This window comes from Pseudophryne corroboree, chromosome 4 (genome assembly GCF_028390025.1).
Source record: "Pseudophryne corroboree isolate aPseCor3 chromosome 4, aPseCor3.hap2, whole genome shotgun sequence".
NCBI classification, from domain to species: domain Eukaryota; kingdom Metazoa; phylum Chordata; class Amphibia; order Anura; family Myobatrachidae; genus Pseudophryne; species Pseudophryne corroboree.
In genome coordinates, this window is record NC_086447.1 from 597937967 (window position 1) to 597961493 (window position 23527).

The window sequence follows — 23527 nt, forward strand, 5'->3', positions numbered from 1 at the left end:
ATAAAGGATAATGTATGAACAGACCCAAATTTGAGTTTGCACTTGGATATAGAAATCACAAAAATAACAATATGATGCAAATTAATTGTTGTGAGCCACTGTATTTATTGTATACTGGCCAATCTAAAGGTGTGCGGTTAATGCCCAGGGTGGGCGATATTGTCTCTTATAAAGTTCATGCAGGTGGGCGATATTGTCTCTTATAAAGTTCATGCAGGTTATAATACAGACTGCGGCGTCCCGCACATCTGCTGTTGAAAAGTCTTTAGGAAAAAAATAATAATAATAACAAATGCTGGTGTTGGTAAAAAATCTTTAAAACCTTCACGATGCCCTGAGCTTACGGTGGTGGCATCAGTGGGGGGAAAAAAAAGGGGGTCTCCGGACTGGTTTCCCCTCTCTGCCACTGCTGCCCGAGGTGCGTCCTTGTTCAGACGCCCCCCGGGTGCAGGTCGGTCAGAGAGGTGGACCTGTCTAGCGGCGGGGAAAGGATTCAGATGCCGCTCTGCAGAGCGGCTAGCTGCGCCTCTCCCACTGCTTACAGAGATCTCACCTGTCGCACGCCGCGCTCCGTCACCGGCTTCCTCCGCTGTCTGGTATCCTAGCAGCGCTGCTGGCTTCCGGGTTGGTCCGGTCACGTGACCGGGTCTTTTCGACGTGGGAAAGAGTCTTCCTGATGAAGTCTTTGAATCTGTAGTGGTTCTTTCTTTGTAGTTCCTCCAACGCATTTCAACCTTTCGGTCTTCCTCTGGGAGTGCACTGAGGACACGTCCTCTCTATACACTCTCTGAGACTGGAGTGAAAATGGCGGGGATGCGTGGCTCCTTATATGGAATCCAAATTCCGCGAGAATCCGACAGCGGGATGATGGCGTTTTGCCGCATTCGGGTTTCCGAGCCAGGAGGGAAAATCCGAGCTGGACTCGGATCTGGGCTCGGAAGGCAAAGTCCGGTAAGGTTCGGTTCTCTGAGAACAGAACCCGTTCATCTAGAGATGTGCGGCGGGCACGTTTCGTGTTTTGTGTTTTGGTTCTAATTCCACTTTCGTGTTTTGGTTTTGGCTTGGTTTTGCCAAAACCACCCTTTTGTGTTTTGGATCTGGATGATTTTTGAAAAAAACATAAAAACAGCTAAAAACACAGAATTTTGGGGTAATTTTGCTCCTACGGCATTCATTTCCACTCATTTCCAGTCTATTCAGAACACCTCACAATATTGTTTTTAGTCCAAAAGGTTGCACCGAGGTGGCTGGATGACTAAGCTAAGCGACACAAGTGTGCGGCACAAACACCTGGCCCATCTAGGAGTGGCACTGCAGTTGCAGACAAGATGGCACTATTCAAAAACTAGTCCCCAAACAGCACATGATGCAAAGAAGAAAAAGAGGTGCACCTAGGCTGCTGTTTGACTAAGCCAAGCGACACAAGTGTGCGGCACAAACACCTGGCCCATCTAAAAGTGGTACTGCAGTGTCAGACAGGATGGCACTTTTCAAAAACTAGGCCCCAAACAGCACATCATGCAAAGTTGTAGAAGAGGTACAATGAGGTAGCTGTATGACTAAGCCAAGCGACACAAACAATTGGACCATCTAGGAGTGGCACTGCAGTGGCAGACAGGAGGGCAGATATCAAAAAAAGGCCCCAAACAGCACATGATGCAAAGAAGATAAAAAGGTGCACCGAGGTTGCTGTATGACTAAGCTAAGCGATACAACCACCTGGCCCATCTAGTAGTGTCACGCAGTGGCTGAATGTCGAGAGTGGGTCACAATTGTTCGGTCCACTGACAGCATCTCCAGCATGCCCCCGTCATTTTTAAAAAATTCTGCAATTGGTGGACTTATACGGCAGTACCCCAGGACTAATACAGCATTACCCCTGGACACATAAGGCAGTATCAGACAGGATGGCACTTTTCAAAAACTAGGCCCCAAACAGCACCTCATGCAAAGATGTAGAAGAAGTGCAATGAGTTAGCTATATGACTAAGCCAAGCGACAAACAATTCCCACTGGAACTATTTGTCCAAATCACTGGAATTATACGTCCAAATCACTGGAATTAAATGGCAAAATCACTGGAATTAAAAGGCAAAATCACTGGAATTATACGTCCAAATCACTGGAATTAAATAGCAAAATCACTGGAATTATACTGCAAAATCACTGTAATTATATGTCCAAATCACTGGAATTATACTGCAAAATCACTGGAATTATACTGCAAAATCACTGTAATTATACATCCAAATCACTGGAATGATACATCCAAATCACTGGAATTAAATGGCAAAATCACTGGAATTAAATGGCAAAATCACTGGAATTATACGTCCAAATCACTGGAATTAAATGGAGGTACCACTGGACATATACGGAAGTGTCAGACAGGATGGCACTTTTAAAAAACTAGGCCCCAAACAGCACCTCATGCAAAGATGTCGAAGAGGTGCTATGAGGTAGCTGTATGACTAAGCCAAGCGACACAAACAATTCCCATTGGAATTATACGTCCAAATCACTGGAATTATATGTGCAAATCACTGGAATAAAATGGCAAAATCACTGGAATTATACGTCATAATCACTGGAATTATACGTCCAAATCACTGGAATTAAATGGCAAAATCACTGGAATTATACGTCCAAATCACTGGAATTATACGTCCAAATCACTGGAATTAAATGACAAAATCACTGGAATTATACGTCCAAATCACTGCAATTAATTGGCAGTACCACTGGACATATACGGAAGTGTCAGACAGGATGGCACTTTAAAAAAATAGTCCCCAAACAGTACATAATGATAAGAAGAAAAAAAGATGCAAGATGGAAATGTCCTCGGGCCCTCCCACCCACCCTTATGTTGTATAAACAGGACATGCACACTTTAACAAACCAATCATTTCAGCGACAGGGTCTGCCACACGACTGTGGCTGAAATGACTGGTTTGTTTGGGCCCCCACCAAAAAAGAAGCAATCAATCTCTCCTTGCACAAACTGGCTCTACAGAGGCAAGATGTCAACCTCATCCTCCGATTCCTCACCCCTTTCACTGTGTACATCCTCCTCCTCACAGAGTATTAATTCGTCCCCACTGATATCCACCATCACAGGTCCCTCTGTACTTTCTGGAGGCAATTAATGGTAAAGGTCTTCCCGGAGGAATTTATCATTCATTTTGATGAACATCATCTTCTCCACATTTTGTGGAAGTAACCTCCTACACCGATCGCTGACAAGGTTACCGGCTGCACTAAACACTCTTTCGGAATACACACTGGAGGGGGGGGGGGGGGGGGGCAACTTAGGTAAAATAAAGCCAGTTTGTGCAAAGGCATCCAAATTGCCTCTTTTTCCTGCCAGTATATATACAGACTGTCTGACATGCCTACTTGGATGCTGTCACTCATATAATCCTCCACCAATCTTTCAATGGTGACAGAATCATATGCAGTGACAACAGACATGTCAGTAATCGTTGGCAGGATCTTCAGTCCGGACCAGATGTCAGCATTCGCTCCTGACTGCCCAGCATCACCGCCAGCGGTGGGCTTGGAAATTTTATACTTTTCCTTGCAGCCCCAGTGACGGGAGAAATTGAAGGAGGAGCTGTTGACGGGTCACGTTCCACTTGAGTTGACAATTTACTCACCAGCAGGTCTTTGCCACTCTGCAGACTTGTGTCTGCTGGAGAGATACAACGTAGGGTTTAAACCTAGGATCGAGCATGGTGGCCAAAATGTAGTTCTCTGATTTCAACAGATTGACCACCCTTGAATCCTGGCAAAGCGAATGAAGGACTCCATCCACAAGTCCCACATACTTAGCGGAATCGCTCCATCTTAGCTCCTCCTTCAATTTCTCCAGCTGCTTCTGCAAAAGCCTGATGAGGGGAATGACCTGACTCAAGCTGGCAGTGTCTGAACTAACTTCACGTGTGGCAAGTTCGAAGGGTTGGAGAACCTTGCACAACGTTGAAATCATTCTCCACTGCGCTTGAGTCAGGTGTATTCCTCCTCCTTTGCCTATATCGTAGGTGGATGTATAGGCTTAAATGCCCTTTTGCTGCTCCTCCATCCTCTAAAGCATATAGAGTGTTGAATTCCACCTCATTACCACCTATTGCTTCAGTTGATGGCAGGGCAGGTTCAGCAGTGTTTGCTGTCGCTCCAGTCTTCGGCACGCGGTGGCAGAATGTCAAAAGTGGCCCGCAATTTTTCGGGCCACCGTCAGCATCTCCTGTACACCCCTGTCATTTTACAAAAAATTCTGCACCACCAAATTAATTGTATGTGCAAAACATGGGACGTGCTGGAAAGGGACATGCTGGAATTTGCCCAGATGTAATGCACGCACAATATTGGTGGCATTGTCCGATATCACAAATCCCCAGGAGAGTCTAATTGGGGTAAGCCATTCTGCAATGATGTCCCTCAGTTTTCGTAAGAGGTTATCAGCTGTGTGCCTCTTACGGAAAGCTGTGATACTGTTACATAGTGTAGCCTGCCTAGGAACGAGTTGGCGTTTGCGAGATGCTGCTACTGTTGCCACTGCCATTGTTGCTGTGGGAGGCCATACATCTACCCAGTGGGCTGTCACAGTCATATAGTTCTTAGTCTGCCCTTAGTCTGTTCCACATGTCCGTGGTTAAGTGGACACTGGATACAACCGCATTTTTGTAGGACACTGGTGACTCTTTTTCGAACGTCTTTGTACATTCTCGGTATCGCCTGCCTAGTGAAGTGGAACCTAGATGGGATTTGGTACCGGTGACACAAAACCTCCATCAATTGTCTAAATCCCACTGCACTAATGATGGATACCGGACGCACGTCTATCACCAACATAAGTGTCAAGGCCTCAGTTTTCCGCTTTGCAACAGGATGACTGCTGTCATATTTCATCGTCCTCACAAAGGACTGTTGGACAGTCAATTGCTTAGTTGAAGTAGTACAAGTGGCCTTCCGACTTCCCCTCTGGGTTGTCAATTGACTCTCAGCAGCAACAACAGCAGCAGCAGCGGCAGCAACAGCAGGCGGTACTGAGGAATCCCAGTTAGGAGAGGACTCCTCAGTCTTGACAGGGACATGGCCTGCAGGATTACTGACGTTCCTGACTGAGGAGGAAGTTGACATTGAGGGAGTTGGTGGTGTCGCTTGCAGGAGCTTGGGTACAGGAGGAAGAAGGGATTTAGATGTCAGTGGACTGCTTACGCTCTTAACCAAAGTTTCACAACTTGACACTGACTTATGATGAATGTGCTGCAGGTGAAGTATAAGGGAGGATGTTCCTAGGTGGTTAACATCCTTACCCCTACTTATTACAGATTGACAGGCAACAGATGGCTTGACACCTGTTGTCCAGATTTGTGGAGAAATAATTCCACACCGAAGAGATGGCTTTTTTGGTAGTTTGCCCAGGCATCAAAATGGGCTTCTTCATCCCACGGACAACAGGTGTCTCCCCCGGTGCCTGATGTAAACAAACCACATCACCATCAGAATCCTCATCGTCAATTTCCTCCTCAGCGCCAGCAACACCCATATCCTCATCCTGGTGTACTTCAACAGTGACATCTTCAATTTGAATATCAGGAACTGGACTGTGGGTGCTCCTTCCAGCACTTGCAGGGGGTTTGCACATGGTGGAAAGAGCCACCTCTTCCCGTCCAGTGTTGGGAAGGTCAGGCATCGCAACCGCCGACACACTTGGACTCTCCTTGGGGATTTGTGATACCATCTCAGAGCGCACAGTTCTTTTCTGTGCTCTTTCCAGCATAACTCTTTTAATTTTTCTAGCGGGAGGATAAGGGCTTCCATCGTCATGTGAAGCTGAACCACTAGTCATGAACATAGGCCAGGGCCTTAGCCGTTCCTTGTCACTCCGTGTCGTAAATGGCATATTGGCAAATTTACATTTCTCCTCAGACCATTTAAATTTCTTTTTTTGGATCTTTTTACTGAACTTTGGCTTTTTGGATTTTACATGCCCTCTACTATCACATTGGGCATCGGCCTTGGCAGATGACGTTGATGGCATTTTAACGTCTATGTCATGGCTAGTGGCAGCAGCTTCAGCACTAGGAGGAAGTGGTTCTTGATCTTTCTCTATTTATCCTCCAAATGTTTGTTCTCCATTATTTTTTTGGAGTTATATAACACAATATGCGGCACAGGAATGACTGATGGCTGATGGCCAGGACACTACCACTGGTCTGATGCAGCACAACACAGCAACACTGTAAGGGACTTGTTGTTGTTATTATTATTATTATACGGCAGCCGTGGACATATAGCAGCAGCGTATACCACTGTGACTGCCTGGTCACTGGAATGACTGATGGACAGGACACTACCACTGGTCTGATGCAGGACAACACAGCAACACAGTAAGGGACTTATTATACAGCAGCACTGGACATATGGCAGCAGAGGACACCACCACTGTGAATGGTCACTGGGCTGACTGATGCTCAGGACACTACCACTGGTCTGATGCAGGACAACACAGCAACACTGTAAGGGACTTATTATACAGCAGCACTGGACATATGGCAGCAGAGGACACCACCGCTGTGACTAATGCAGCACAACACACCACCACTGAACTGATGCAGCACAACACACCACCACTGGACATATGGCAGCAGAGGACACTGTGACTGGACAGATTCAGCACAAGAAACGGACACTGAAAGAATGGAGACATGTCCTTTTTCTACACTCTTCAATGACGGAGTGAAAATGGCGGGGACGCGCGGCTCCTTATATGGAATCCAAACCCCACGAGAATCCGACAGCAGGATGATGACATTTTGCCTCGTTCTGGTTTCCGAGACAGGCGGGATCCGGACTTGAATGGTGAAGTTCGGTACGGTTCGGTTCTCTGAGAACCGAACCCGCTCATCTCTAGATTGTATATATTGCAAGCAACAAGACCAATCCATAGTTTTGCACTGGAGTAAGGAGGCCTCCTGGGAATTGCTATGATAGTAGTTGTTATGCACACCAGTGCCTGCAGGAAAGTACTGGTGTCAGAACTGTTATGCACTCCAGTGTCTGCAGGAATGTACTGGTGTTTGAACTGTTATGCAAAACAAATGGACTCACAGACAAACTGGGGAATATGACATAACGTACACAGAAGGTGATAGGGTAACAAAATACACACAAAGTGAACAGAGAAGCCCAGAGGCTAAGGAACTGGGTATCTCCCTTGTATTAGAACTGCTCAGATGGAAATAGCAAGATGTTGTGTTTTAATACGTAGAGAACCCGAAATGCTGTTGCTAAGGGCAACAGCAAAACCCTAAAGGGTTACCAACGGGTGTGGCAGTAAACTCCTTGGTCAGAGATGGAATGATAGACACAAGGAGAGACTCCACAATCCTGATTCTCACTTGCAGTGCACAGGTTTTAGCTTACTGCCACTAAACTGACCCCTGACACCTAGCACAGTGAGACAGGATTAGACAGGCAAGTCTTAGAATACAGCCGCAAACTTGCTAAGTTCACAGAGTAGTAACAGAACCCCAGCAAGCTAAACGACTGACTCCAGTCTTACTGCTAGGTCTGGATTGGCAGAGTGTAATACCAAATCCCCAGGCCTATTTGCAGTAAGCAACAAACAAATACAAAGCTACACAGTACTGGCTAACTTTCATGAACTGACTAACCAACAAAGATTCAGCAGCATCTGCTTACCCTGAAAAGAGGCCTTATAAAGCAGGTGCTGTCCACGCCCCACTCAGACCTCACAGACTGTGAGCACAAAAACCAGCACCGGATCCCCTGCCGTGCACAGAGCCTATAACCACTGCACAGCAAAAGACCCGAACCGGAGTATCAGCTGCGCTCAGGTTACTCCACTAGCACTTGTCTCCCGGTTGCCATGACGACGTGGCAGCACAGGGCAGGAGACCCTAACAGTACCCCCCCTCTGACGAGGGGTCAAAGAACCCCTACCACCGGGTTTATCGGGGAACTGCGAGAAGAAAGAGCGTATCAGTCTGGGGGCATGAAGATCACAACTGCGCACCCACGACCGCTCTTCCGGGCCATACCCCTTCCAGTGCACCAAAAATGACAGCCGACCCCGAACCACCTTGGAGTCAAGAATCCTTTCAACAACAAACTCCCTCTGGCCACGTATCAGAAGAGGGGAAGGTCTTCCACTGGAAGAAGGATTACTAATCGCCCGTTTTAAAAGGGAACAATGAAATGTTTTATTGATACCCAAAGAACGGGGCAGATCTAACTGAAATGCCACCGGATTGATAACCCTGGTGATCTTATAAGGGCCGATGAACCGGGGGCCTAACTTATGAGATGGCTGTCTCAACTTCAAATTCTTGGTTGACAACCAGACGAAGTCTCCTAATTTGAAGCTGCAGGGTCTTTTCCGCTTATCAAAAACCCTTTTGGTCACTAATGACACAGACACAAGGGCTTTCTTCACTTTCCGCCAAATACCTCTAAGGACCGAAACCACAGAGGAACCACCAGGCGTGGAGTCCAGGGGGTCAAAAGAATTGGCCTTAGGATGATGCCCATACACACAAAGGAAGGGAGAGATCCCTGTAGCAGAGTGAGCCGCGTTGTTATAGGCAAACTCCGCCATGGACAGATGAGCAACCCAGTCAGTCTGACACTTGGAGACATAACACCTGAGGAACTGCTCCAAGGACTGGTTCACCCTTTCAGTCTGCCCATTAGACTGCGGATGGTAGCCTGACGACAAGCTGACAGAAATCTGGAGATCGGAACAAAATGCCCTCCAGAATTTGGCCACAAACTGGGATCCGCGGTCAGAGACCACATCAAGTGGCAACCCGTGGAGACGCACAACATGCAGCATAAATAATTCAGACAGGCGTCTGGCTGATGGCAGCCCAACCAGTGGAACGAAGTGCGCCATCTTCGAAAACCTGTCAACGACAACCCAGATGGCTGTCATCCCCGAGGATTTGGGCAAGTCCACCACAAAATCCATTGAAATGTGGGTCCATGGCTTAGATGGGATAGAGAGTGGATGTAATGGGCCAACAGGAACCCCTCTAGGAGTCTTATTTCGGGCACAGATGTCACATGCCCGAACCCACTGATCCACATCCTTAGCCACCGAGGGCCACCACACCGCCCTAGATAGCAACTCCCGAGTTCTGGCAATACCCGGGTGACCTGCCGACTTCTTGGCATGGAATTCCAGGAACACTCGCTGTCTTAACCTAGGAGGCACAAACAAAAGACCTACCGGAAGGTCTGGGGGAGCCTGCTCCTGTGCTCTAAGGACTAATGATAAGAGGTCCTGGGTAATGCCCACTTTAATACATGATGGGGAAACGATGGGCAATGGCTCCTCGGTGGTCTCCTGGATTGGAGCAAAACTCCGCGAGAGCGCATCAGCCTTGATGTTTTTTGACCCAGGGCGATATGTTATCAAAAAATTAAAGCGAGCAAAAAACAAAGCCCATTGTGCCTGCCTGGCATTGAGACGCTTCGCTGACTCTAAATATGCCAGATTCTTATGGTCAGTGAGAATTGAGACCACAAACTTAGCCCCCTCAAGCCAGTGTCTCCACTCCTCGAGTGCATCCTTAATAGCCAACAATTCCCGGTTACCCACGTCATAATTCATCTCGGCAGGCGAAAATTTACGGGAAAAGTAAGCACAGGGATGAAGGCGATTATCAGACACTCCCATCTGAGAAAGCACTGCCCCAATACCCATCTCAGAGGCATCCACCTCCACCACAAAAGGACGCTCTGGATCTGGGTGTCGCAGCACCTTGGCCGAAACAAATGCCCTTTTGAGACGGGCAAAAGCCGCTTTAGCCTCACAAGACCAGTGAGCAACATCCGCCCCTTTCTTAGTGAGTGCCACCAAGGGCGCCACTATAGACGAAAATCCAGCGATAAATCGTCTATAAAAATTCGCAAAGCCCAGGAAACGCTGAAGCGCCTTCAAACTAGTGGGCTGCACCCAATCCAGGACTGCCTGTACCTTGGAACCCTCCATTTGGAAACCTTCTGGGGAGATAATATATCCTAGAAATGCGATTTGCTGAACTTCAAATTCGCACTTCTCCAGCTTCGCCCCAAGCCGGTGGTCTCTGAGTTTCTGGAGGACTAAGCGTACATGCTTCCGATGTTCCTCCAGGGAATGGGAGAAGATTAGGATGTCATCTAAGTATACAACTAAGAATCTATCCAAATATTCCCTGAGCACATCATTCATGAAATCCTGGAAGACTGCCGGGGCATTACAGAGCCCAAAAGGCATCACCAAATATTCATAATGCCCTGAGTGGGTATTAAAGGCAGTCTTCCATTCATCCCCCTCTCTTATTCGGATTAGATTGTACGCACCGCGTAGGTCAATCTTAGAAAAAATGGTGGCAGTACGAAGCTGGTCAAACAAGACCGAAATGAGAGGCAGTGGGTATGAGTTTTTAATCGTGATACGGTTCAATTCCCTGAAGTCGATGCAGGGTCGCAACGAACCGTCCTTTTTACCCACGAAGAAGAACCCCGACCCAACTGGAGACTGTGAAGGTCTGATAAATCCCTTAGCCAAGTTCTCCTGAATGTACTCTGCCATAGCCTGAGTCTCAGGACGTGACAGGGAGTACAACCTGCTCTTGGGAAGCTTAGCATTTGGCAACAAATCAATGGCACAGTCATAGGGGCGATGGGGAGGTAGTACCTCTGCAACTTTTTTGGAGAACACGTCCGCAAAATCTGCATAACACCCTGGCAATCCTGGCAAACTTAGCTGCGAGAGCCTGACTGGAAGGCTCAAGCAACTCCTGAAACAATCAGTACCCCAACTAAGAATCTCCCCAGAGACCCAGTCAAATAGAGGATTGTGGGCCCTTAACCAGGGTAACCCCAACACCAATGGGGCAAAAGTACAGACAGTCACATAAAAGGACAATTTTTCAGAGTGTGTGGCTCCAATAAACAAAGAAATCTGGCTAGTGCAAGAGGTAATTTTACCTTGGGATAATGGTTCCCCGTTTAACCCACAAATCTCAATTTCCGATGCCAAGGGTACTAAGGGAACAGAGTGTTTCAGGGCGAATTGGCGGTCCATAAAAACCCCGTCGGCCCCACTGTCCACAAAGGCCTCAGTCTTGACAGTTTGACCGAGGATCTTCAAGGTCACCGGAATGATAAAAGTCTTCTTGGGAAATTCTGACTTCTGGCCTGACAGGATATTTCCCATCACCCTCAGGCCCTGAAGTTTTCCGGCTTTTCTGGGCATGATACTACCACATGACCTTTATTCCCACAGTACAAACACAACCCCTGCTGTCTCCTCCGCGTCTTCTCACGCGAGGAGAGGCGGGTAGCCCCAATCTGCATAGGCTCCTCAGAAAATTCCTCAGAGTCTGAGGTTCCCTTGGGAAGGAAGGAAATCTCAGTCTCCCTTTCAAGCCTACGCTCTCTCAGCCGTCTATCCACCCGGATGGATAACTGCATGAGCTGATCCAAGCTATCAGGCAAGGGATATTGTACCAGTTGGTCCTTTATCTGGTTAGAAAGACCTCTTCGGTACTGGTGTCTCAGGGCTGGGTCATTCCACTGGGTATCATGGGCCAACCTCCGAAACTCCGTACAGTAAACCTCAACTGGCCTTCGCCCTTGCTTAAGGATCGAAATCTGAGCCTCGGCTGAGGCCGTCTTGTCAGGGTCATCATACAACATGCCCAGTGCCGTAAAAAAAGCATCAACACTTTTAAGCGACGGACAGTCAGGCTGCAACCCATATGCCCAGACCTGTGGGTCTCCTTGTAGCAAGGAAATCACTATGCCCACCCGCTGAATCTCCGACCCAGAAGACTGAGGCCTAAGCCGGAAGTATAGCTTGCAGCTCTCCTTGAAACAAAAGAACTGCGAGCGATCTCCAGAAAAACGATCCGGGAGATTTACTTTCGGCTCCTTAACCCCTGCAGGTGCTGCTGCTGCGGGAGCTCCGCCAGCAGCCTGGGAGGTGTGCATTTTAATGGACAAATCATTAAATTGTCGAGTCAGGACCTGCACCTGATCGACCACCTGTTGCAACGTATTTTGAGGGGTATGCTCCATATTCCCACAAAATTTCAACAGGAGTATTAGGCTGCTGAATATGTTATGCACACCAGTGCCTGCAGGAAAGTACTGGTGTCAGAACTGTTATGCACTCCAGTGTCTGCAGGAATGTACTGGTGTTTGAACTGTTATGCAAAACAAATGGACTCACAGACAAACTGGGGAATATGACATAACGTACACAGAAGGTGATAGGGTAACAAAATACACACAAAGTGAACAGAGAAGCCCAGAGGCTAAGGAACTGGGTATCTCCCTTGTATTAGAACTGCTCAGATGGAAATAGCAAGATGTTGTGTTTTAATACGTAGAGAACCCGAAATGCTGTTGCTAAGGGCAACAGCAAAACCCTAAAGGGTTACCAACGGGTGTGGCAGTAAACTCCTTGGTCAGAGATGGAATGATAGACACAAGGAGAGACTCCACAATCCTGATTCTCACTTGCAGTGCACAGGTTTTAGCTTACTGCCACTAAACTGACCCCTGACACCTAGCACAGTGAGACAGGATTAGACAGGCAAGTCTTAGAATACAGCCGCAAACTTGCTAAGTTCACAGAGTAGTAACAGAACCCCAGCAAGCTAAACGACTGACTCCAGTCTTACTGCTAGGTCTGGATTGGCAGAGTGTAATACCAAATCCCCAGGCCTATTTGCAGTAAGCAACAAACAAATACAAAGCTACACAGTACTGGCTAACTTTCATGAACTGACTAACCAACAAAGATTCAGCAGCATCTGCTTACCCTGAAAAGAGGCCTTATAAAGCAGGTGCTGTCCACGCCCCACTCAGACCTCACAGACTGTGAGCACAAAAACCAGCACCGGATCCCCTGCCGTGCACAGAGCCTATAACCACTGCACAGCAAAAGACCCGAACCGGAGTATCAGCTGCGCTCAGGTTACTCCACTAGCACTTGTCTCCCGGTTGCCATGACGACGTGGCAGCACAGGGCAGGAGACCCTAACAGTAGTTCACAAAGTAAAGTAGAGTGTGTGCTGTCATTGGCAGTGATGGTACATGGCCTGCTGTCACAGACGGAGTGACCAGCCACTGTAAGGATAAGGCCAGCAACTAAACAGCAATGTCTCAAAAGCCCACAGCTGCTATCTGAATTTTGAGCTTCTTGCATATGATGCATAATGCATAAAAATGTACTATTCAGTTGCTTGACACAAATTAATAAAATCAGAAGATTGTGCTTATCTATCATCCTCTGATTCAATTATTTCCGGTATTGGTACAATTCGTTTCCAGTTTACGCATATTTCTTGTTTCTATGTCTGGTACACTTATACCAAAATTCATTATAATTTACCATGTTATGTAATATGTAATAGAACCCTCTATTAGGGTAATGCACTCTACCTTGTTTCCCTTCCTTATAGGATTAGTATATCAACTCAGTGAGCAAGCAGATACCCAAGAAGGATATTGCTTCAAAAAAGCAGACGGGGTAGTATTTGTGTAATTGGTTGCTTTCTGTATTATATAGTGATCACTGTGATGCTCTTTGTATTATATGTTGGTCACTTCATTGCTCTCTGTATTTTCTGGTGGTTACTGCATTGTTTTTGTATTATATGGCATTCACTGCGGTGCTCTCTGTATTATAAGGTGGTCACTGCATTGCTCTCTGCATTATATAGTAGGCATGGCAATGCTCCCTGCAGTATATGGTGCCCACTGAGACGCTCTCTTTATAATATGGCAGGCATTGCAAAGCTTTCTGCCAAACCCCTTAAATCAACTAGCCACACCTCATCAGCTTTGTGCTGCCTCCCTTCACTGGTCCCCTATAAATGAAATTCCCCCGTTGGCTCTTCATGAACCAGTCCGACACTAAGTGGTTGATTCTGAGTTGCACATGGCTGTGACTGCTTTAGTGTCTTTTGCCATAGTCATGTCTGCGACTTTATGCTAATTCTGTATCAACCGTTCCCCTGGTGTCTGAATGTGCAAAGACTGAGACATTCACTTTGAATGTCTTTAGACACAACCAACCATTGGTCACCCCATCGAAACTTGCACCAGTCCAATGTCAGGTGTAGATTCTTCATAAGAGTATGGCCTCCAATATAAACAATTGTGCATCTGAGAGTGGAGATGCAGGGGATCCAAGGCGCTCCCTACCCTTTGCTGCCTGTGGTTGGATACCTGCTGATTATTTGCCTCCCGGATAAATAGATATGGGTATTTGGTGGTTTTCAACCTCTTGATGCTGGGTATATGTAGTGAACCAATACTCCAATGATTAAAAAAAGAGTATTTTATATAAAATATATCAGCCTGTGATAAGGTCCTGTGATGTCAAAATAGGAACATACCCGGTGTTAAGATGTGGAGTCACAAAGGCATCAAGGCTGGTCCAGCCTTGATAAAGAACATCCTGCTCGAAACACGTCGAAGGCACCAGTGTTGAGAACAGTGACTCCTGTCCCAGGAAGGGCCTGTCTTGGATATACCAGTGACAAAGCTTTGGAGCCCCGCAGGGTGTTATATTTGACACATCCTGCATTCACACCTTTGTGGCTCCACATCTAAACACGAGTATGTTCCTATTTTGACATCACAGGACCTTATTCATTGTACTTTCATGTTGTATATATTGTGTACATATTATTGGGTGGATGGAGGGGGCACAAAACATTTGAATCCTTTTCCATGGAATGTACATGTGTAATACTGTACATATAGCAGCTGGCTGTAGCATCAGCGTGATGTCTGCCAGAAAGGCTGACCAGGCAGGAAAGGGAGGCAGTAACATGGCCAGAGACTGTGGTCTGTGATGTGGGTCAGGTCAGCGCATATGGGGAAGGAGATGGGGTGACAGGGGTGCACATTATAAGGCACCATGGACAAGTAGCCTGGTGCCTGGACAGGGGCACTTTGTGTAAAGAGGGGTCACTGGACAGGGGCCACCGGTGGCCAGCGACAGGGGCCACAGCATGCCATTAACAACAGTGACATTGATCACAACTAGCAAGGGACAGGGAACCTCACCTTTCAGTGTGCACCTCTCCACTAACACTGTGTGCACCTGCGGGATAGACAGGAACTTCCTCACCTGCTCCATGGCGCTCTTCTCTGCCAGAGCATCCAGGGAGCCGAGGTATCGCCATTGTCGTCTTTCAGCAACAGCGGCACTACAGTAGCTCAAGGATGTGCTTCTATAGCACTGAGAAGTCAGCAACGTTCTGTATTACAGCCAACACCTCCAGGCCGGCTCTGCCGTCATCTCCACTGGCTGGATTCGCTACAGGCGGCAGCATGTACTAAAGGGAAAATGCGGTAAAACCCCCATTTTTGAAGGTTTTACCGCATTTTCATATGTACTAACCTCCGGTCGCCCCTGTGGGTATAGCCATGTTTTGATGGTGATACCCTATAGAAGCCTATGGGCTTCTTACCACCAGCTGCCGCATCTTTCTGCCTCCGCCGCGCCGCACCGCACCACTGACGCCTACCCCCGGCATACCTCCATCCAGGCAGCCCTGGTCCCGGAAGCTAAACTCCTCCTCCCCCTAGAAACACAGCCGGATGTCATTCCGGCTGCAGGAAGGAGGCGCCCGGGACAGCCTGCTGCGTGCACTCCATGCTGGGAGGAGATGGCGACCCCAGGGAAGTGACGGGGACCCCCCGCACACCACCTCACAGGTATCGTGAGGGGCCTCCGTCACCGCATTGCAATGTTAATCGCATATGTTAGTACATATGCAATTAGTATTACTGTGAGGGGCGGCAATGTATGTTAATACATCTCGACCCTGGTAAGACAGTGACTGGGGAGCAGTGACTGGGGAGCAACAGAGGCTTGCCAGGCACTAACCGGGGAGCAGTGGCAGCTGTGGGGCACTGTGGTGCGACTGAGTCTGAGGGCAGGTGATGGGAGAGAGAGCTCCGGAGCCTCTGCCTATAGTGAGAGACTGAGTGGGGAGCAGCAGAGGCTCTGGGGCAGTGAGGGGGAGCAAATTATGACCTAAGCCGAGGGAGAGTGACTGATGGAGAGGGTTCCTCTGGTAACAAAGATTTTGATGCCCGTATTTCACTAGGCTCATCCACATGCGGCGGGGCCCCTTCGCACCTGTTGGGCCCTAGGTGGGTGCTTAGGTTGCATTGTGGGTAATCCGCCCTTGCACAGAAGTGTTACTTAATTATTTTTCAAGTATACAAAGTTTCAAAACATTTGTAGTTTAGGGCCAAATGCTTTCTAATCAATTGCCACTTTAAATCTACCAGCTATGACACGAAGAATGCTGTAATGCATGCTACCTTGCCTTCTAGTGCTGGCCACTATATGGTAGTGCAGCTGCACATTGGGTACAGATAGAGCAGAGACCCGGGTGGTATTCCCCAGACAAACACACAGCAGAATGTGCCAGGCTGGGAAAGGAGGTTGCTCTCTCCCTACCTGATGTGCAGCTGCACTGCCTTTGGCCTTACATTTTTAAAGTTTTGAAACTTTGCATATTTGATAGACAATTAATATTTTGAAGTGCACTAAAATATGCAACTCATATTAAGAAAAAATATGGAAGCATTTTAGTAAGAATTACTGGACTATTATTTTAGCGCCATAGTCAGAATCTTAACACCATAAATACAAGTACAATAAAATCAATAAAACTAATAAATAGTATCAGTAAAAAATAAATAAAAAAAACACACAACATGAAAGAAATGGCACTTACACATTAAATCTCACATGCAAAAGGCTGCATAATTCTGTATTTTCAGATAAAATATCATATTACAATAACATTAATACATAAAAATGTCTTCTGAACTTTCAACTTTTACTTCTCATTATTTTAAATACATAAATACAGTAAATATTCAATAATTTTTATTTCTCAAGAAATAAAGATGTTTACATTCTGAATTTCCTAGTTTGTAAAATGAACAGTTTCCTGAAACAGGCTTTCTTACATTCTTAGCATCCTCTGTAAATGCCGGGATGGGCTGACTATCATGTAGAATGCGTTTTTTCCTGTTTGTCTTGTTTTTTTTTCTGCCATAGGGCATAAAATGTACATAGTCCACGTTTAGGACTACTGTACATGCTATTGTGCAGAACACCAGATTATTGTACCTGTAGTCTACACCACTACATGACCCATAACATACAGTAGATCTTATTTGAATGTTTTTACTAAATTAGCTATTTATTTATTTATTTATTTATTTGTTTATGTAAATAAAAATTGTGAAAAATAAGAGCGTTCGGATAGATTTTTTTTCTAATTTTTATATTGATGTGTGCTAAAATACTGTAACCAACCAGCTAGTTACTTTATCAATTAGAAGAATTTAGATACACATCTGAATTGCTACAGTATTTTTATTTTCATCTTTTGGGGCAGATGTACTAAACCTTAGAGAGAAATAAACTACCAACCAATCAGCTCCGAACTGTAACTTGTCAAACGCAGCCTGTAAAATGACAGTTAGGAGCTGATTGGTTGGTACCAGCAGCGGCTGCAGCGTCAACCATATTGTACAGGAGGGAACTGCTTAGCACATATAAACAAACAGGTTCTGATGTATGTAATATATGTGCTGGCTGGTTCCAACGGGATCGGCAGCGCTGTGTGCATCAGGCGCCATGCGACACACAGGACTCAGCATAAGGCATCCCATTTCTTCTAAGCCGGGCCCCCATACTCCCATTGGCTAGTTTCATAGGAATCTGGGGGTGGACTTAGAAGAAGTGTGATGCTTGTGCTGAGTTTCCATGGCACCTGAGACACACAGCGTTGACGATCCTCGGGGAAACCAGCCAGCACATGTATTACATATATCAGAACATGTATGTTTATATGTGCTAAGCGGTTCCCCCCTGCACTATATGGTTGCCACTGGTTGGTACTTTATCTCTCTCCACTTTATCACTCTCCAAGGCTTAGTGAATCTCCCCCCTAGATCTGCAAAGTGCTGACATACTGTATTGCGCAGTACTGTACATTGTGGGGGTAATGAAACAAATTATGCACATGACACAGAAGGTACATATGGCCCGCTTGAAAAGAGGTGTAGGTAAAACTAATGCATAAGGTAGGAGAATTGCATTTTAGCTGCTAGTGGGAAAAGTCAGGTTACTGCAAGGCAGAAGCATTATCAGCCATCAATATTAAGTAAACCTTTGGCAATACCTGTACCCATTTTTGTGGGGAAACCAGTGATGGTGTATACCGTGTATACCTTTAGAATGAGTACAGTTAGTGGACATTGGAGACATGAAAGATGATCTAGTCATAGTAGAAATCATTATACTGTACAAGTGCAGTATTTGTCAGTAGCCATGACAATCCTCCATGTTACATTAATCTAACATCCTTTAAGTTATTGCTTTTGTAATTACACTTGTAATCTGATACAAAGTTTTAGCTAAATAAGCTGTGTGTCTCTTGCATGTCTGAATAAAAAATACATATGCAGTATTTGCCATATACAGAGCTGAATGCATTTTGGGATGCACCTGCCCCCTAGTCATATTCTTGATTTTCTATTAGTCATCATCATCATCATCATCATCATCATCATCAGTGCCTACATGAACCAGCCTATACTTGGTGAAAAAGATACATCCCCCAACAAGTGTATCCAAGCTTATTTCCAGCTCTGCCTAGCCTGCAGTTCTGTTCATGCTTGAAACGCTTAACTTTGCATACATGAAGACTTCCCCTTTACAGCCCAGTTACGCCAATTTAGTCAGCAGTGGAGGTGCACTGAATACATAGAACACTACATTGTGACCGTAGTGACCGCGACCAGACCACGTGGAGTCTGAAAACACAGAAGATACACTGCAATGGGGCTTATGTTCAAATCTGCATCAAGCCATTGGGGAACAGAAAGGCACACATACAGAAGTGTTGTGGGTTTGTATTTTGAGGTTCATAACAAAAAGCAATAGAACAAAAATACAAAATAAACCCCTGCAAAACAAATGAACTGTTACAAATTGATCACCGTATTGCTGTGAAAGGTTGTCTGGGTAAAGCACTATCTGGATAAGAGACAAGGAAACCATAATCACCATTTTGTGAAAGCTGAAAGAAAAAAAACTTAAAAATGAATTACAAATTCACAATGCAGTTTACAATGTCTTTTTATCATATAATAAATTAATGCTTTATATAGTTATGTAGGTATAAGTTCAGCATAGTTTTGATGGCATTTTGTACTGTAAACTTTGAAATGCTGAAGCTAATGGGAGATATATTTTTAAAATACACTTAGACAAAAAGCAGAATTCCATTTTCTATATTAAGATGCATGGTCATCTAGGAAAATTACTAACATGTTCCTACACCCAGGAAAAAGCTCCGAGGGCTGCTCTATGCAGTTAAATTTCCCTGGGTTCATCCGTTTCTCTCACAATCCTGTCTGAAAACTAGGTGTGGTTGGGGATTGTGTACAAGAAGATCAATCACAAACCACATTAAAGAGATTGGGCTTGTGATTGATCCTCCCGCTGACACATACCCCTCGGATTAACATGATGAGTTTTATTGACTTGCTGGTTCTGTATTACTATGTAACAAAAAGTAATGCAATGATAACTACAGCAGCTATTACATGGGCCACACAACCTGTACAGAATATAACAAAACATACATCATTACAAAGGTAAAAATCCCTCATGACACTAAAATAATGATGCTGTTCATGGATATATAAACAAAAACAATTTAATCACTTCACCAATATATCAGCTTTATGGTTCATACAAGGGCTCGATTTCAGCAAATTAATGATTGCTAGTTGAATAAAGATAACAATTTGGATTTTGAAATAGTAACTGAAGCCAGAAAGTTGTTAGCACAACAGTCACAGCAGATGTAACACTGTTTTCAAATCATTGGTATTCTAATGTGGAATAAAATAACCCATGTATTAACTTCTAAATCATGCAGTGGAATGAAAAGCAATATCAGTCGGGATAAAAGAATCAATTAGTCACAAGAGTATGTCTATCTGGGGCCAGACAAATTCAAATTGGACTTCTTGGAGAAAGCTTGCAAGTGGTGAAGAACAACTACAGTTGGTATGGATGCTTGGCATTCTGGGGTAGATGTATTATTAACCTGGAGAAGGCATAAGGAAGTGATAAACCAGTGATAATGCAGTGTTAAGTGCAAGGTGATAATGCACCAGCCAATCAGCTCCTACCTGTTAATTTACATATGGGAGCTGATTGGCTGGTGTGTTTATCACCTTGCATTTATCACTGGTTTATCACTTCCTTATACCTTCTCCAGGTTAATACATCTGCCCCTCTGTCACTTCACTGGGTAAAGGTTTTGATAATCCAATAAAGAAAACCTGACCTCGCTGCCCTGGGACATACAGTATACTATACAGTATTTAATGCTGCCACCTATAGATAGGGAATGTCAACCTAAAAGGATATTCATCAAAAGATATAAAAGACAACTGATGCAAAAAAAAAAATCACCCCCTGGGCCTCTCACACAATCGCCACGTGTGGCATATTGATATTCACAATGCTTAGAGTAGTCTCATTCAGAAGTTATTGTCACATACTGTACTGTTGAGTGGCAATTATTCGTTATTTTTGACATCTAGGTGGCACTGTTGGTGTTTATAAAGTAATTACAATACCACTTTTAGAAATGACTGCACGTAGAATTATGTTTAGCGTGCATGACTCTGAATTAAATAACAGGTTGGTCAATGTTCACGTTTGTACTAATTAAAGAGCTCATATATCTGTGTGGGGTGGTCTTCTGTATGCCGAATGTCGGGATCCCGGCGCACAGTATACCAGCATACCGACAACTATTCTCCCTCGTGGGGGTCCACGACAACCCTGGAGGGAGAATAAAATAGTGTGGCTCCTTTGCACTCGCCACGCTGTCGGTATGCCGGCGGTCTGACTCCCGGCGCCGGTATGCTGGTCGCCGGGAGCCCGAGCGCCGGCATACCATACTACACCTATCTGTGTGCCATATACATTTTACAGTACTAGCTTTGTACAGTTAGTAGCCTAGAGTCTGAGCGCTGCCTATGGACAATGCAGCAGTCTCCTCTGCTTATATCTTCCTGCATCTAGATATCCCAAAACCTGCCTAGCTAGGTCATTACTGCACACCTGTAATTACCTTTCACATAGTTCAGTTTACACAGCTCTGTTTAAGAGAAATATAGTTAAAATGTAGTTGTCTGTTTTAAAGTTGTGCTATCGCATGCACACTGTTTTGGGTAGGGGCCGGGGGGTCACTTTAAATGTAAGTGAAAAGACTTGATTTCACTTTTATTTGAAAAATCTACGTATCGGGGCTATGCATTACACATATACAGTAGTCTAGAAGAAATCACTGCTTACCTTGCAGCTCCGATACTAGATTGGGGACCTTCATTTATCAGTCTCGGAAAACTGATGTTTTCCGAGTTTGACTGCAGAAACCTAGGCCATCTTCAGATGGCGTTGGTTCCCAAAGTCCCATTCAGTTCTATGGGAAGGAGACATGGATTGCAAAAAGGTATCCGATCCCTCCGCAGATGCCAGCCCTCTCCATATCCATGTGTGATCTCAGAACAGCTATCTATGCACTGGTGCAATCTTGAATTGTTCCGGTAATATGGTATCCACTGCCGCAACTCGTGATGTGTTGGATACCTAAGTATCGGGGAGCAGATGGGGCATATTAATGAATATGCCCCATAATCTCTAACTGAAGTGAAATATATCAATTCCAATTTTAAATCATGCAACATAACTTGTCACTGAGAGTGGGGAATACATGTTTATGTGGGATGCAGTCAATTTACCGACAATCAAAATCCCAACGGTCAAAATACCGACAGCAATTGGCCGATGGTTAAAATCCTGACAAGGTCAAAATCCCAACATGGTCAAAATACCAACATTTAAAATACTGACAAGGTCAAAATACTGACATGTAAAATATGGACAGGTCAAAAAATGAAGACATGAGATTTTCATGATTTTCTAATTGAAACCGACTTGTTCATACTTTAACATCCCAGTGGACCTGGAGGGGGAATATAATAGTGCGCCAAGCACAGCGAGGCACCGTGCCGGAAGCATGGCGAGCGCAGCGAGCCATGCGAGCGGACACGGTACACTTATATGGCGTCCATATCAACCTATGTCGACATACACACCAAAAAAACAATGAAAAACTCATGTTGGCATTTTGGTCTGACGACATTTTACATGCCGGTATTTTGACCTTGTCGATATTTTAAATGTCGGTATTTTGTCCATGTCGGGAATTTGACCTTGTCAGGATTTTACCCGTCGGTCAATTGCTGTCGGGATTTCGACCGTCGGGATTTTGATTGTAGGTATTTCATACCGATCCCGTTTATGTATGATATAGTGCTTTTAGCACAAACCGAGCTAGTCTAATCATACATCATGAGAACAACACTCATCCTCTCCTCATCTCAAGTCTGTGTCATGGCACAAAGCGAACAACATTATCACTTATGCTGGCCATATATGTAATTTGGTTTTCCAGTAAAATCTTGACCTGATGTGATCTGTTAGCAGATTGGCAACACACATGTAAATTGTAAATCGCACACACAGTAACCACCTGCACCTCAGCCTGTTTCACATCCTATTTCACACTTTAATTTCAACTCAAAGTGCCACCTTTAAGCTTCATGTAGTGCAGAATACAGGGAGGCTGTACTAAACAGGCCACCTGGTATCTTTGGGGGTAATTCAGATCTGATCGCTGCTGTGCGTTTTCGCACAGCGGGCGATCAGGTCATAACAGCACATGTGTATGCACCCCAATGCGTACGCGCGTAGGACAACAACAACTGGCATCGCCAGTCAGCGACGTGATGGTGCGAAAAATCCAATCGCACGGGCGTTCGCAAGGTGATTGACAGGAAGAGGCCGTTTGTGAGTGGCAACTGAGCGTTTACTGAGTGTCCGGCCCCGATCAGCCCATTTTCATCACACTGGAGGAGTAAGTCCTGGGCTGCGCACAGACTGCACAAAGTGTATTTTTACAGCTCTGCTACACATGCGATTGCACACGTGCACGTCAAAAATACACTCGCCCTGTAGGCGGTGACTATCTGATCGCAGGACAGCAAAAAACGCAGCACAGCAATCAGATCTGAATTAGGCCCACAGTTAGGTAGCTGTATTGTAGACAGGATCATCACCAACATGTTTAACATCACAGTGGCTCCAGGCCCTAATAAAAGACAAAAAAGTTTTGGAGTTAAGCACGCCCATCAGCTTAGGAACACTTTACTAGTGGTATTCTTTTCTGTACAAAATATTGCAAGAAGGCACATGTACCTCCCCCTCCCCTTTCCCCTTTCTCCACTCCTGAACCTGCCACTGAAGACAGGCGTCAAACCATATGGATAGGGACACTCTGGGCAGTAAAATACATACGAGCAAATATAC